This window comes from Hyperoodon ampullatus (genome assembly GCF_949752795.1).
Source record: "Hyperoodon ampullatus genome assembly, chromosome: 7".
In the NCBI taxonomy this organism is placed as follows: Eukaryota; Metazoa; Chordata; class Mammalia; order Artiodactyla; family Ziphiidae; genus Hyperoodon; species Hyperoodon ampullatus.
The window spans coordinates 58278992-58295932 of record NC_136920.1 but is presented as its reverse complement, the minus strand read 5'-3'; the positions used below and the strand labels follow the sequence as shown (position 1 = coordinate 58295932).

Sequence of the window (16941 nt, the reverse complement as noted above, 5' to 3'; positions counted from 1 at the left end):
AGAAAACCATAATTCAAAAAGAGTCATGTACCAGAATGTTCACTGCAGCTCTATTTACAATAGCCAGGACATGGAAGCAACCTAAGTGTCCATCGACAGATGAATGGATAAAGAAGATGTGGCACATATACACAATAGAATATTACTGAGCCATAAAAAGAAACAAAATTGAGTTATTTGTAGTGAGGTGGATGGACCTAGAGTCTGTCATACAGAGTGAAGTAAGTCAGAAAGAGAAAGACAAATACCATATGCTAACACATATATATGGAATTTAAGGGGAAAAAAATGTCATGAAGAACCTAGGGGTAAGATGGGAATAAAGACAAAGACCTACTAGAGAATGGACTTGAGGATATGGGGAGGGGGAAGGGTAAGCTGTGACAAAGTGAGAGAGTGGCATGGACATATATACACTGGCAAACATAAAATAGATAGCTAGTGGGAAGCAGCCGCATAGCACAGGGAGATCAGCTTGGTGCTTTGTGATCATCTAGAGGGGTGGGATAGGGAGGGTGGGAGGGAGGGAGATGCAAGAGGGAAGAGATATGGGAACATATGTATATGTATAACTGATTCACTTTGTTGTAAAGCAGAAACTAACACACATTGTAAAGCAATTATACTCCAATAAAGATGTTTAAAAAAACCCAAAACCAACCAAACAAAAAAAACATTTTACTTCTGTGTGACTTCTGTAGTTTCATATTTTGACCCAGCTACTTTTTTTTTTTTTTTTTTTCTGTCTGGATATCATATCTCAGTGGAGTCATCCTGACTCTGAGCAGGCAGTCTCAAATTACAGTCTACCTAAGAATCACCTTGGCCTTTATTTTAAGTGAAGTAGACTTTTGGGTTCCACTCCAGAGGTTCTGATTCAGGAGATCTGGACTAGAGCCCAGAAATTAGCATTCTAAAAAAAAGCTTCTGGAGAGATTGTGATGCAAGTGGTTCTTGAGACCAGCCTTGAGGAAACAGCCATGGCTCAGTAAGCATTCCTTCCCACATCCTGCCAAGCCTTGCATCTAATCTATAGGACTGTTTATTACAGTTATGAAGTCACTATTTGTCCACCTCATCTACTAGATTGTGAGTTCTCTGAAGTTAGGGATTGTCTCTTGTCCTAATAAAATTTTGGAATCACAGTCTTAGAATCATACCACGTTAGAGTTCTAGAATCATTTAGTGATAGAACCTAAGTTGGAAGGACTCTTAGAGTTATCTAGTCAAATCCCTTACCCAAGAATTCCCTATATTTCTTTGTGTGTGTGTAATAGAGGCTTTATTGCTTATTAATTGTGTCATTCCATACAATTTTAAGTAAACAAACTTAGAAAATGATGCCATCATCATTTTCTGAGCATGTTCAGCTGTTTTAATAAGGCAGTAAGAGGCACCACTGCCACCATCACCCCACCTCCAAAATTTGTACATTTCATATAAAAAGAGTAAAAATAGTTAATTGGCATTTAGCTAGCATTAGTTTTTGTAATCTATGAACCATGATAAGCCTGAACAATTTCAGAATCTTCAGAGCAAAACAAACCATTTTCTTCCACTAGCAAATGTAGCAGTTTCAATTTCTTTAAAAACACAAGCAAACAAATCAACATATTCCAATGGTCCTGAATTTTAATGTTTATATCATATTAATTCAAGAAATAAAATGTGATTCAGCATTTGAAAATGAGGCTGAACTTCTTCACCATAATTATACTTACTTCACAATTCAAATGATTTAACTGAAGCCAGGTTAGCCCAGTAAAAACCATGGTCACAACTCAACTGCTCTTTTGCTAAGGAAACTTCTTTAAAAGTTAGCTATTCTTTAAAAACTCAGACCCAAGCTGCATAACTGTGACTTGAGGAACCAACAATGAACCCTTCCAGATACCACTGCAGTAGTCCTATGTGGGGTTTTTTTGTTTTTGTTTTTATTTTTGGCTGCGTTGGGTCTTTGTTGTGGTGTGCGGGCCTCTCATTGTGGTGGCTTCTCTTGTTGCAGAGCACGGGCTCTAGGCATGCAGGCTTAGTAGTTGTGGCACACGGCTTAGTTGCTCCGCAGCATGTGGGATCTTCCCAGACCAGGGCTCAAGCCCATGTCCCCTGCATTGGCAGGCGGATTCCTAACCACTGCGCCACCAGGTAAGTCCATCCTATGTGTCCTTATAGCTGGGGAGCACATACAGAATCACTGTGAATCACACATACAGATCAATAACTTCCTGGTAAAACTACACCAATAGTTTCCTCTGTTAATGATTAAAAAAAAAAATAAGCATGTACTACAGTTCAGCAGTTGAAAGACTTCTAAGTCTATTATTTTAAAGATGCTGAGAAATACATTTGGATACTTGAAAAGAAGCAAGACTAGCATTGTGGTTTTATATTAAACCATTTAGAAGACCTCAGTTACAAACAACTAAAAATACATAAATAGGAATTTCTTTAAACCATTGTCTCTGACAATACAAAAATTAAATATTAAGTCATCCTTTACTCCCATCTATTTTGGTATATACAGCAAAGAGAAATGTTTTAAATAGAAACCAGCACTTCTATTCAAATGCTCTCTAATGTATTTGGCAGATTTGTTTTTATATTCTCCTGTTCAATGTTCCATTGAAAGCTCTTATAATTGAACATTGTGACCCAAACCAAGAGAAAAGTATAAACAGATATTCGTTTATTAAAAATAAGCAGTTCACCCTTGAAAAGTAAAAAGTAACTACAAACAATATTATGTATAAAATTCAAATACTAGTATTTAAATCTCTGAAGCAATTTATGCTTCAGTAATTAAGAGAAAGAAGAGATGAAGACTTCACTAAGATGAGAAGCCTATCGATATGGATCATGCTGTGGACTAATTGTTCACTCAGTATTCTGCCCCACTGGGATGAGAGTTTGAGAAGGGCTTCATATTCTTTTAAAAAAATTACACCGGGGGCTTCCCTGGTGGCGCAGTGGTTGAGAGTCTGCCTGCCAATGCAGGGGACACATCCGGTCCAGGAAGATCCCACATGCCGCGGAGCGGCTGGGCCCGTGAGCCATGGCTGCTGAGCCTGCGCGCCCGGAGCCTGTGCTCCACAGCAGGAGAGGCCACAACAGTGAGAGGCCCGCGTACCGCAAAAAAAAAAAAAAAATTACGCCAACTAGAATAAGATCATATGAGTTAACGTTGATTATTATTCCCCATATTTGTCCATTTACAGAACTCAATTGGCTTCATAAAGTATACTAATCAGTAACATTTTCACCTTTTATTAAGGTAAGTTTGTAAAAATAATTTAATACAACCAGATCTCCTCATGCACTTTCAGCTTAAAACATTTTTATGTAAGAAATAAATCAAAAAAATCTGTTTTATAAAAAGCCACTTCAATACCAGAAAAGAGTAATAAAAGATTTTGAACCCAGTTTATTTTTTAAAAGATGCTCTTCCCATGTCTCAAATTCCAAGTGCTATTCATCATCTTTAAAGCCAGTTTTACTTAACTTCACCACATCAACCCAGTTCCATCCTCGAGGAAGTTCTCCTTTGTGATCTGCTTTATCTACCAACTTATGCTTCTGGGCTTTTTTTTTTTTTTAATTCTCTATTTTAAAAAATATTTATTTATTTGGTTGCACTGGGTCTTAGTTGTGGCACACGGGATCTTCATTGTGGCTTGTGAACTCTTAGTTGCAGCATGCATGTGGGATCTAGTTCCCCGACCAGGGATCAAACCCGGGCGCCCTGCATTGGGAGCCCAGAGCCCTAGCCACTGGACCACCAGGGAAGTCCCCTAATTCTCTATTTTTTTAATTGAAGTATAGTTGATTTACAATGTTGTGCTAATTTCTGCTGTACAGCGAAGTGACTCAGTTATACACATATATACATTCTTTTTTAAAATATTTTTTTCCATATGGTTTATCCCAGGAGATTGGATATAGTTCCTTCTGGGCTTTTGAAAGTTGTCTTTTTTTCTCACTTGACGGGGCTGTATTAGGAATTTCAAACAAGATGATATTTCTTGTGGATGTCGTAGAATTAAGAGGGATGGTGATTCTCCATGAACTGCTGTTTATTGTCCTTCGCATATTCAAACAACATGTGGGTCATGGCGGTCCTTCCACTGCTTCCTGTAACTTGGCTGATATGCTCTGCTTTACAGCTGATGATATGGTGCTAAAAGATGCGTTCATAGATATGACTGGAGGTGTTTGAGGATATGTTTCTGTCCAGGAAATCTCTATGAAGAAGGCTTTGGGATCACCATTTTCTCCTATCTTATACTGAAATGAAACTGGACTTAATTCCTGGAAACTTTTCATCTCCTTCATAAGTAGAATGTGGTGCCTCCAGTTCCATCTCCTGGTCCTTCTTGGCGCTCAGTGCGCTGGTTGCAAGGCACCTCCCTTGGACTACATTCAAGACAGCAAGAGAAAATGAGGGCAGTGGCTCCGAGGCCCATAGTGGTGGGAGGCACACCCTTCACAGGGCAGAGGAGAGTCATGCACGCACCCCTGGCCCTTGGGCATCATGAAGCTGCTGGCTAGGGGCTGGCCTATATTTCATTTTTGACAACAGATTCATCAGCTTCTCTTGCACACCTCTAGTGAAAAGGAGCTCATTGCCACCAAGGCATCTGAGGCTCTGATTGTTAGGATGTCCTCACACTTTGATAAATACTGCCTCCTATTGACTTCTACCCTTTGGTCCTTGTGCACAATGGAGACATCAAGTACACTCCTAATCTTTGTTCCCTTTTTCAGTCCTTCAAAAACTTAAGGCCTATCTTCCATTTCCCCTTCTCTGGAGTGAAGATGGGGCAGGAACCCTGTTAGGGAAGGCAGCTGGCCAAGAGGCCAATGGAAAGTGGGCCGAACTGCCTAATTTTCCCCAGCTGTGCCTTGCAGTCTTGCTATGAGGCTTAGATGGCCCAATGTGTGTAACATGCCAAGAGTGTGATGCACATGCTTAATAAATGGCAGCTTCTAGTGTTATTAGATGAGAAAAGGAAGGATGAAACAGAACTCCTCTCCTGGGGAAACCGTAGTCTGAGAAGGACCTTCAGGGAACTCTCTAATCCAGAGAGGTTGGGGACAAGGCCCTGGACCTTGAGATGGGGGATGGGGGAGTGAAGTGGGCCAACTGAAGGAGTCTGGGGAAAACTCATCTAGAGATACACCTCCTTCAAGTTTTGCTTAAATGCCACCTTTTTTGTGAGGCCTTTCCTGACCATCCTATTTACAAATCCTAATCCCTCCCTTCTCCTGCCCTCCCTTAAAGCCCTTCCCTGCCTTGTTTTCCAATCTGATCTACTTAACTTTAAAAAATATATATATTTTGCTACTGTTGTTCTTGCTGCATCCCTCAACTGAAGCTCACAGCTCCTGTCTGTCAGCCCTATCTCAGACCTCTCTTCTCTGGATTCCTGTAACCACCCCCTTTCCTCTCCCCTTCAGGCCTGGAGAGGTAATGGTGCCCAAATGTTTCAAGATCCAGGGTACTTCACAACCCCTTGTGGTTTCCCTACTCCCTGCCCACCTCTTTGAATAGAGCCTCCTCAAATTACTGATGTAATGTGGCCATCTGCTTCCCGCTGGACCTGGCTGATGCAGAAGGCCATTCTCCTACAGCCCCTTACACTTCCCTTGAACACAGCACTTACCATTCTGTGTTATAATTGTCTACTTTATTCGTTGATTCCACACCTTAGTGCTCCTTAAGGGCACTAAGCCGGCACTAAGTCTGCACAGAGTAGACCTTACTGAGAATTTGTTGAATAAATGAATGAATGAATAAAGGTAATGAAAGGAAAGGTCACTAGGAATTACATTATCAGGGAAAGCTTCCAAGAAGAGATAGAACCTGAGAGAGCCTGATGTTCTTTCAACCCCTCGGCCAGACCTCTCTCCTCTGAGCACTAGACTCCTATATCTAACTACCTACTTGACATCTCTGTTTGGATAACATGTTGTGGCTGGAACTCGTGACTTCCTTCCCTGCTCCCTTCAGTTTTCTGTCTCTTGGTAAATGCAACCATCATCCATCCAATTCCCTGTTTGTTTTCTTCATAGGACTCAACCCCAACCCAGTCTTCTATTTATCTGTATATTGATTTGGGGTCTGCCTTTCCCATTAGACTGTAAGCGCTACAAGAAGACAGGCCAGGTGTATCTTTTTCACCATAGAATACCCAGGATGTAACTCAATGTCTGTCTAGTAGGTGGGGGAGAAGCGTTGGGAGGTAGGACGAGCATGGATGATGTCTGTCGTCAACAGTCTCAGAAGCCTGGGTTACCAAGGAAAATAGAGCATGAATCACAGAGGAAGTTTAATGATCACATCAAGTAATTTTATTCCATTACTCATCAGGAGCCTGTGTCTGTGCTTCTGCAATCTTGTCTCCTCTTGGCCTGTCAGTTTAGCCCACAGAACATTTGTCTTCTTGTTCTGAGCTTAACCATTCTCCTGCCCCTGCAGGCAGCAAAGAGCAGTGAAAAGAGCACTGGAAGACGTGCAACAAGGTGTGGTGTCAGGAGACTGAAAATCTCAGTGGCCTCTTCTTCCTCACCCTCACACATGCTGTGTCCTGGGCAGCAAGGTGGAAGAGTGCTCAAGAACACAGCTTCTGGGGTCCAACTGAGCTGGGTTTGAATCCTAGCCCTGCAATTATCAGCTGTGAGAACTTAACCTCACTGAGTCTTAGTTTCCTTATGTAGAATGGGGATTAAAAACAACTACATCTTATGGTTGTATGGATTAAAGTAAGATATTGTATTTAAAGTACTTCACCTGATACCTGGCACATAGCAAGTGTTCCATAAAGAATAGCTATTGGGAACTCCCTGGTGGTCCAGTGGTTAGGATGCCATGCTTTCACTGCCGAGGGCACAGGTTCAATCCCTAGTCGGGGAACTAAGATCACGCAAGCAGCACAACATGGGGAAAAAAAATTAATAAGGGCATGTGTGTTCATGGTTGTATAAATATGGACTTTTGAATCTTATGGTTTAAACAATAAGGGCTATGGGAATGCAGAAGAATGTGGGTTCAGTGTGGACTAGGGTTTGCAGAGATGAGGGATGTATCCATCAGGAATCTTACGAAAACCCAGCTCAAACTGACTTAAGTAGAAAAGGGAATTTCTCAGCTCATAAAATTATAAAATCCTGACATATCTAGCTTCAGGTATGGCTGGATCCAGGAGCCCAGATGATGTCTTCAGGAAGCTGTCTCTGCTTTTCTCACTGATGCTCCATGCTCAGGCAGAATCCCATGTTGCGGTAACAAAATGACTGCCTGAATTCCATGCATACACTCTATTCTATGAATGAAACCGGTAGAAAGAGCTTCTTTCCCCCACAACCCTCCTGACAGAAGTCTTGGGTCAGACTCTTATTGTCCTGAAACGGACCCAGTGCCTATCCCAGTCACAGAAGCTGGTAGGGGGTGTGTCATCTCTATTCAAACCACATACACTTGGGTGGGGGAAATGGGTGGAGGGGGCAAAAGGTACAAACTTCCAGTTATAAAATAAATAAGCCAGGAATTCCCGGACTCTGTGCTTTCCCTGCTGTGGGCCCGGGTTTGATCCTTGGTCGGGGAACTAAGATGCCAGGAGCTGTGGGGCACGGCCATAAATGAATGAATGAATGAAATAAGCCATGAGGATGTAATGTACAGCATGGTGACTATAGTTAGTAATACTGGATTGCATGTTTGAAAGTTGCTAAAAGAATAAATCTTGGGCTGTAGAGCGGCCTCCCATGCCTGTACCAACGGTGGTGGCCTGCGAGGGTCACTTTTAGCAGGGGGGTGGAGGGGGAGGCGTTCTAGCTTTGCTAATGTAACTACACATTTACAGAGCTCTAAAACAGAGATGGATAAAACTGCCCTGCCCCGGGGAACGTAGGCACCGCCTGTCTGGGAAGACCCTGTGGTGGGCAATGCAACAAGCTCCCGATGGGGACCATTCACTGTGCCCAGGGAACTATGGCGCCCGCGGAGGGGCGGGGACCGCGTTCTTCCGGGCGCTTAGAGAAAGTTCCTGCAGGAGGCGACCTGGGAGCCAAGTTTTTAGATTGACTGGGGGTTAGCTGGGAAAAAAGGAACAAGATAGAGCATTAGAAGCACTGGGATAGTCACGCGTGTAAGAAAAATTTTGTTCAGGAAAGTGGTAATGGCTTATTCTGGCGAGTGTGGCAAAGTGCTTGGGATGGTGGAGGTGTCCTGGTCACTGCCCGCCCTATGCTTTCCACTCTGCCAACCCCTGAAGAGTGAAGGCAGCTTAACGCCTAACTCTGGAAATGGGATAATGACCCCGATGAGCTGACGTCCAACTCTGAGTTTGGAAGGAAAAGTAGGTGTTAGTGATGGGGCAAAGAGACCTTTAAGTGCAAAGGTTGGAAAGTATGACAGGGTTAGAGGTGTCCGGAAGAGGGACAGGTGGGAAAAGATTGAGGCCACATTGGGGAAAGATATGCTGAGTCATTGATACAAAATTTACACACAGCAATTGGAAACAATAATGCCTGAGCAATCAGTCACAAAGCCGACCTAACTTGTTCAGTGGATCATAAGGACAAGAAGGAACCGATCAAGGGCAGAATGTGTGCTGAAGCTGGAGTGATCTGAGAAAACTCTACAAAAAGGTGGCATCTGTGTGTGACCGGGAAAATCAGCTAGGAGGGACTATGATCTTATAAATAAACAGATGAGATGAGTCTTTCTCAGGGTGATATCATGCCAAAAGACACATCCAGGCTAAAAACCCTGGAGAACCCTACTGCTGGATTACATCATCTCCTCAGTCTTCATGTTTAGGAAATAACCTTTTTGGCTTGCAGACCTGGCAAGATTAAAGCTGCAGGAGAATGGACAGTGAGGTACAGAGAGATGGAAGGATCTTGGATTTGATTGATGATGCTTGGTGAGAAGACAAGCTGCCTTATGAGGATGTTGCAATACCACTGAATGAGCTTCCTGAACCTGAACAGGACAATGGCGGCACCACAGAATGTTAAAAAACAAGAAATGAAGCGGACTGACTTACCCTTACAGTACCTCCATGAGAACATTCCCCCCATAGGAAACTGACACCTGGCTCCTTGTTCATTGACAGATTTTTTAAAATACACAGATACAAAATGTTTTCTTTCAGTCCCCTAATTTGAATCTTTGAGTGATAGATCAACACTCAAAAATGTACCACTAATTTTGTGGCCGCAAAATGCAAGGTGAAAATATTTAACCAGAATGAGAAGCTGATGGCGATTTCTTGGGAATGCAGAATATCTGGCCCTTTGAACCTAAAGTGCTTCATTGACTAGCTTGTGTTTGAACATGATTCATTAAACATTTGCCTTTAACTCTGATTTTGCTTTACTGTTAGAGTTTAACACTTCCCAACTACTTATATGTGTCCTGTGACACAGGTGATTGAAGATATGAGAGGGAAAGATGAAGAACCACAAAGCCAGGCATGAGAATTAACTTCTCATATACCCCTATTCTGAGAATCATCTGAGTGGGTGTGTGTGTAGTCTGTAGATGTAGTGGACATATAGGTAGGCCATTCACTGACTAGTGGGATTCCTAAGAATCCCCATGATATTTTCAAACTTTGGATAAATTTACAAATTAAAAGCTATCTTGACAGTTAACCTCTGCTCTCCCTACAACTTCCTTTGGTGCTGCTGGAAAGGTGAGATGGACCACTAGTTTTATCCAGTAACAGGACTTCTTATTTTCTCAAAGCCCTTTCAGATATAACTGAAGCACCATGGAGTCAGTATTTAGTTACACGTTTGTGTAAGAACTTGTATTTTGAAAAACACATTGAGGGACATTTATCTCCTAGAATTATTTGCCTCTGTTATGTGGTATCTCTCTTGTTCTCTCCCCAGATTGTAAACTCTGTGGGAAGAGGCCCTGACTTTTCCATCTGTATCCCTTATTGAAAAACTGGAAACACTGAATAACTGAAACCTCCCTTCAAAAAACAAAAAAGAATAAATCTTAAAAATTCTCATCACAAGAAAAAAAATTTTATAACAGTGTAAGGGGATGAATGTTAACTAGACTTATTGTGGTCATCATTCCACAATGTATACAAATATCAAATCATTATGTTGTATACCTGAAACTAATATAATGTTACATGCCAATTATACTTCAATGGAAAGAAACAAACAAACAAATACACACACATAAAACTGGTCGGGGGTGATTCCCGAAGGAAAATCTGGATGCTACTATCAGAGGTAGTCTAAATGGCTATACAGGCTGAAGCAACAAGTATCCTCTATAGTAGGCCTTGGAAAACAGATATGATTTGGGCAGATAGGAGATTCACAGTTGAGCAGAAATGAGAAATGAGAAGAGGGGAGTAAGTGTGCCATGAGCACAACTCACATACCTGGGCAGAGGGAGCAGGCATGTTCTGTGGAGTCCTAGAGAGAAGACCTGAGACCAAGCGGGCTTGTGGGAGAGTCACAGGATCCAGATCTCTGCTCACTGGGAGTGTGGGACAGGCTGCCTCTGATGGGAATGGGCTTCTTATCTTGGAGGTGAGCAAGTAGAGCTTCCTTGTCAGAGTGGCTATCAGAGGAGCCTTCTAGATGGGCTCTGAAATCCCTTGCATCCCTCACGTCTGAAATTCTGTAGTCCAGAAATCATCAACTTCCCCCATCCTGATCCCCACCCCTTCTCTCTCTTCTAAACTTCTCTCTAAGGGGAGTGCTATATCCTTCTCCCTGATATATTTATGGGGTGTCTGAAGACATTCTAAATTCTAATTCTGGCTCCTACTGCAAGTGTAGGACCTTGGGGGAACCACTTATCTTCTCTGGGGCTGTTTCTCCCTTAGCACAGGAAGGGGTGAGGCTGTCTGATCTCTGGGGCCTCTGCCAGCCCTGACCTTCTTGAGTGCCTGTCAAAGACTCAGCCTGACCCTGGGGAGCAACAGGACACACCACAGCTCTCAGGCCAACCAGGTGTGTTGGCTCTTCAGGGTCTCAAAAGCACTTTCACACTCATTGTCTCCTTTGGTCCTTTCACCTTCCTGTGTGGAGGGCAGAGTGGGAGTCAACAGGAGTGCTGTTTAATGTACAGCCTTTGGAGTCCAGACTTGAGTTCAAATCATGGATCTGCCTCTAACTAACTATATGAACTTGGGCAAATCTTCATCTGAGCCGGTTTCCTCTTCTCAGAATACAGTCAGCAATACAACCTTGTGGGTTTGTTATTTACTGTGATGATTAAATAATGCCTGTAAAGTGCTTAGAACAGCCCTGGGCCCACGTGGGTTGGGCTGGAGAGGGGTGAGTGTGGTGGAATTCAGCTGAGCTGAGCTGAACAACAAAAACTCCTTGAAGGCACCCAGCATCTCACAAGGCATAGCATGTCCCCAGTCCAGCCTCTGACTGCAAATCAGGGTCATATCAGTCAGGGTTCTGGCAGGAAACAGATGGCACCCTGAAACTAGATACTTTGAAGAGAGCATGAAGGAGAGTTTAGGAAACTGACAAGGAATGGTGCAGCATGTCTGGCTAGCAACAGTGAGGAGGGAAAGCATTGCCAGGCTTGGAGGGCAAGGGTGGGATGGGTTTATTGGAGCCCAAGGAGGGCAGCCAGGCTGGGACTGTGACTTCATGTAGAGACTGCAACCAACCCATGCTGACCTAGCAGAGACAGAGCTGGGAAATGAATCCCTTCCTTTCCCTCCACTCCCTCCCCTCCCACCCTATGGTCTTCTACTGCTGACTCTTTTTGTACCAATCCAGATGGAAGCTCAAGAGCAAGGAGTCCCATGGTGGGTGGAGAAGGGTGGTGAGCATACAGAGGGGCAGATGGGAGGATCAAGCAGAGGCAGTGGCAAGTCAGTCAGATGGGTGAGGTCCTCCGCATTCATTTTCAGGCTGCTCCGGGCAAGGGGTGGTAGGGAGGAGCAGGAGAAGTAAGGAATGTGGGAGGAGGCTGTGAGCCCAGGCTGTTCGCCCTAGAAAGGGGTAGGAGGACAATCTGCTGTTCTTCCAATACCCACCTGCTCTCTTTCACCTCCAGGCCTTCGCCTATGCTGCTCTCTCTGCCTGGAACACCCTTCCTCCTGGGGCTGGCTAACTCACCCTGAGATGTTGCCTGCTCCTGGATCAATCTGTGCCTAAAGTCTATCCCCAGACTTCTTAGTTACGAGATCTAAGATACTGCTTTTCATTGCGTTTGAGCCAGGTTTTCTCTTTCTTACAACTTAGAAGTCACTTGAGCCTTTTCTGCCCCTCTTCCCTTTTAAGATTAGTCACTTCTGTGTTCCCATAGTACCTATACAGACTTCTCTCATGGTACTTATAACAGGTTACTGTGAACAGTTTTTACTGGTGTGTCTCCTCCACCAAGCTGTGAGCTCCCTGAAGACAGGGACCAAGTCTGACCCATCTCTGTGTTCCCAGGGCCCAGCACAGGCTGACACACCTTGCACTGGCTGTTTTGCCAAAAGTCTGCTTTTGGTTTTAAGGTTCGTTGGATTCGCTGGCAAAATAACCACTCGTCTCACGCAAATAAACAGCTTCAATCAAATCTTTAATAGAAGGTGATTTAACTTAATTTCAATATACAACCATTAAAAGGAAAGGAATAAGAATATTAACAGAGTATATAACAGAGCATACATCACCGAATTGGGCCGACACCTACTTCCAGATCCAAGCAGCAGCTGGGAAGTCCCTTGCACAGCAATCTGGAGTCCCAGTTGGGAAGGTCCCAGGCGGTGTGTTCACCCCACGGGTGAGACTGCAGAGTGCCGCCCAAAGGAGTCCTGCTTTTAACGCCAAGCTGCAAACTGATGATCATCAGCTTGCATGAAGATATGCAGCTCTGGCTGTTATTGCAAATGCTTTGATACTTTAGTTGTAAGTCTCAGAATGTTCGCTGATCCCCGAGAACTGGCCAGATTCCCAAGATTTGCTAGCACCGTTTCTGCTGACCTGCATGTAGTCTAGCAGTTCGGCATGTAGCTCTTCCAGCGTCTTTTTTAGTCAAAGGCCTATTGTTGCCTCTGAAGCCTGGACTATTTCACTAGCTTCCCCAACACTGGCTGGACCACACCAGGCATGTTATCTTCAAGCAATACAGGTTAAGGCCATGTTAGCCAATTGGAACCTGTTGAGATGAGGGCAGTGGGGGCAGAGTCTGGAAGCCACATTTTATGAAGAACAGAAGAATCAGGAAAGTTTAACTTGAAGAAGAGCCTGCTCCTAGGATAGAATTCATTTGCTGACTCAACAGGCCATTTCTGGGCACCTCTGTGTGAGGCCCTGGGCTGGTCCTGAGAGGGCCATGGGTGATACAGCTATAGTCCCTGCCTGGGGAGCTCACAGCCTGGACGGGGTCAGACATGGAAATAAGTAACTACATCATAGGGGCCACTGCCACCCGAGGGGGATGCACGGTGTGGCGAGGGAAGACCTCTCAGAGGAGGACTTGCAGGAGGGCAGAATTATGACACTGTTGAGGGCAGGTTTCAGTTTGGGATGAGGAACAACTTTCTAACAATCAGAATTATGAAGAATGCTCCACATCTGGAGCTGTGTGAGCAGGGCTGGGATGACCACTTCACAGACTGGATACTGATGTCTGTCAACAAAAGGACCAAAGTAGAGGCTACAGGGAATTCCTCCTAACAGTCATTGAACCACTGTTTCCTTTCACATGCTAGGATACAAACAAACAAAACCAAGAAACAGTCTCTGGCTTAGAAAAGCTCACAGTTTAGGTAAATTGAAAAAATGTAACACTATAGCCTTATACCAGTGTCTCTTGAACTTGAATGATGTATGAACCCCTTTTAAAGGAAAAAAATCATTGAGGTACTCAGTGCTGATAATCTAAATATGTTCAAATTTAAACTCAGTTTAAACTCCAATGCAACTGTAAAAGCAAATCTTTTACATAGTATTTATTCAATACAAATTTTAATGAAAATGAACAAAACTAAAAAACTAATAAAATGCTAATAACACTAATGCTACCGGACATGTTGAGTTCTTTTGCACTCAGCCTGCCAGGTCTACAGACGTATTCCAGCTGGTAAGTGAAGAAGGAATGATAGAATCTGAGTATCACATCTTTCAAACCCCTAATAAAATAATGAATCTAGGGCATAGTCATCACAAAAAAAAAAAGAGGAAAAAATAAAACCCCAAAACAGATACTACGGGCTTCCCTGGTGGCGCAGTGGTTGAGAGTCCGCCTGCCGATGCAGGGGACACGGGTTCGTGCCCCGGTCTGGGAAGATCCCACATGCCGCGGAGCGGCTGGGCCCGTGAGCCATGGCCACTGAGCCTGTGCTCCGGAGCCTGTGCTCCGCAAGGGGAGAGGCCACAACAGTGAGAGGCCCGCCTACCGCAAAAAAAAAAAAAAAAAAAAAAAAAAAAAAAAAAAAAAAAAAAACAGATACTACATGCTACTTGATGTAAGAACACACCATCACCTACAAAGCAGATGTGCTAAAAAAAATCATACCTGAATCATGTCAATTGTCAGAATCTACTTTTTAACCTTCAGGAAACACAGGAGAAAAAGATAAAAAAGATGGCGGGGGAACCATAGGTGAAAAGAGACATTTATGAGACATATGAACCAAATTCAGTGTGTAGACCTTGTTTGAATCCTGGTTTGAACAAACCAACTACAGGAAGGAAGGAGGGACGGAGGGAGGGAGGGAGCGGGGGAGGAGGGAGAAAGAAAGAAATCTGAATATTAACTGAATATTTGTTGATATTGAATAAGTATTTATATGTTAATGATATACTGTGGTTATGTTTTTTTTTAAAGAGTCCTTATCTTTTGGGAATACATACTGAAATATTTATGCATGAAATAATATGGTACCTGTGATTTGCTTCACAACAATCCAGGGAGGAGGCAGGAAATGGGCACTGGTTTAGATAAACTAAGAATGGCCATGAGTTGATTGTTTTACCTGCGTGATGGGTACATGGGGTTCATGGGGTTTGTTGTATGTTTGAAAGATTTTATAATAAAAAGCTTTAAAGATGAAGAAAAATCTAAGATGCTACAACATTTAAAATTCAGGCATTGTGCATTGCCGATAGGAATATAAATCGGTATGTTTTATGAAAGGCAATATGACAACATCTATTAAAATAAAAATGCACATATCCTTTGACTCAGAAAATCACTTCTAGAAACGCAAACTCTGTGCTCACCATGTGTGATACAATATGCAGACACAGACACACATGCACATTTATACAGGGATCATCATTGCAGCCCTATTTGTAAAAGAAAAAGATTAGTAATAACCTAAACATCCTCCATAGGGGGCTAGCTAAATAAGTCATGGTAAATCCACTGAATGGAACACTCCACAGCTGTTTCGAAAAATGAGGATGATTCCATAGCCGTTTTTAAAAATGAGATGTTCTTTATATACTGACCTGAAACAATCTTACAAAGTGCAGGGATGTTTGTATAGTATGCTACTATATGAAAAAGAATGTACACATATAAGCATGTATGCTTATATATATATATATATAATATCTATGAAGAATATAAATAAGACATTTACCATCATTTAGGCCTCCAGGAAAGGGACTGGGTTTACAGGGGAAAGGGATAGGAATAAGCCTTACATTTCAATGGTAGCATTTTGTACCTTTTAAATTTTTTTCCATGTATATGCATTGCCTATATTTTTTTAAAAGATCTAAGTTTTAAAAGAAAAAAACAAGATTAAGGGCTTCCCTGGTGGCGCAGTGGTTGAGAGTCCGCCTGCCGATGCAGGGGACAAGGGTTCGTGCCCCGGTCCGGGAGGATCCCACGTGCCACGGAGCAGCTGGGCCCGTGAGCCATGGCCGCTGGGCCTGTGCGTCTGGAGCCTGTGCTCCACAACGGGAGAGGCCACAGCAGTGAGAGGCCCACGTACCGAAAAAAACAAACAAACAAACAAACAAAAATCAAGATTAAGATGTTAAAAATATAAAGACTATCTAGCAATGTGGGAAAATCTTTGTAATACTATGGTTTAAAATAGTATACATTTTATCCACATAATAATTCATAATAGAATTATAAAACAGAATAGAATAATAAAAGATGTCTGCTCATAATCAAGTGCTGGAAACACACAAATGAATTTTTTTTAGGTGGGAGTGCAAGTTTTGTTGTTTGTTAAAACTTTATAGTTATTATAATATGGTATGATAATAGGTAAGGTAAATTATGATTTAGTGAAAAAATTAGATTTTGATTGCAAATATCTGATTTCCATGAAGGTTTTCAGTCAGAGGCTTTTTTCATGAAGCGAGGTGTACCTGGTCACACTGCCAGAGCAGGTTCTGTTTGGTTTCCTGCCAGCCTTGTTGAGGAACAAGATGCTGGGCCAGTCACTGCAGTTGGTCACGTCCTCACACTTAGCACTCATTCACCAGACCTTGGACAATTTGTTTATTTATGAGGAAAAGACTTCTCATAAACAAGAAGAGGCTTTCTGGAGGTGGAAAAGCCAGCGTGTTAACTATCCTCCTTCGTACACTCAGCTTCCTTCCTTGAGGAAGGGCCCCAGTGGGAAAGCGTAGGTGGGCTCTGTCCAGAAAGGAAGGAGAGTCAGGAACCCACAGCAGTGGCCTGAGCCAATTCCACACGTCCGGCCTCAGCCTAACTCTGGCCTTCTGCCCTGTGTCCTCCTCAGCTGTCGACCCACCTGTTCTTGGAGGCATGTCTCCTCCAGGATACCTGCCCTGCTCACTCTTCAGAGGCAGCTGTGGAAGAGTGGAAAAGAGCCCAGATTAGGAGCCAGGGACTGACTCTGCCCCTAACTAAGTGCATGACCTCAAATAAGTCACTTAGCCTCCCAAGCCTCAGTTTTTTCATCCATAAAATAAGCCTACCTATCTTGCTGTGCTGCCAGAAGAGTGAATGAGATC

General features: G+C 43.1%; 1 long non-coding RNA gene and 1 pseudogene across 2 annotated transcripts in view; one reads left to right on the top strand and one right to left on the bottom strand.

The window, feature by feature from the left end:
- LOC307055807 overlaps positions 1-16941 on the top strand; it is an 82381-nt gene that overhangs the window by 52651 nt on the left and 12789 nt on the right. The gene's annotated exons all lie outside the window — the stretch shown is intronic.
- Positions 3466-4191, bottom strand: LOC307056224 (RWD domain-containing protein 4-like; annotated as a pseudogene). Its single transcript has 2 exons — positions 3946-4191; positions 3466-3573 (listed from the first exon to the last, which is right to left on the bottom strand). The product of its transcript is annotated as an RWD domain-containing protein 4-like (transcript).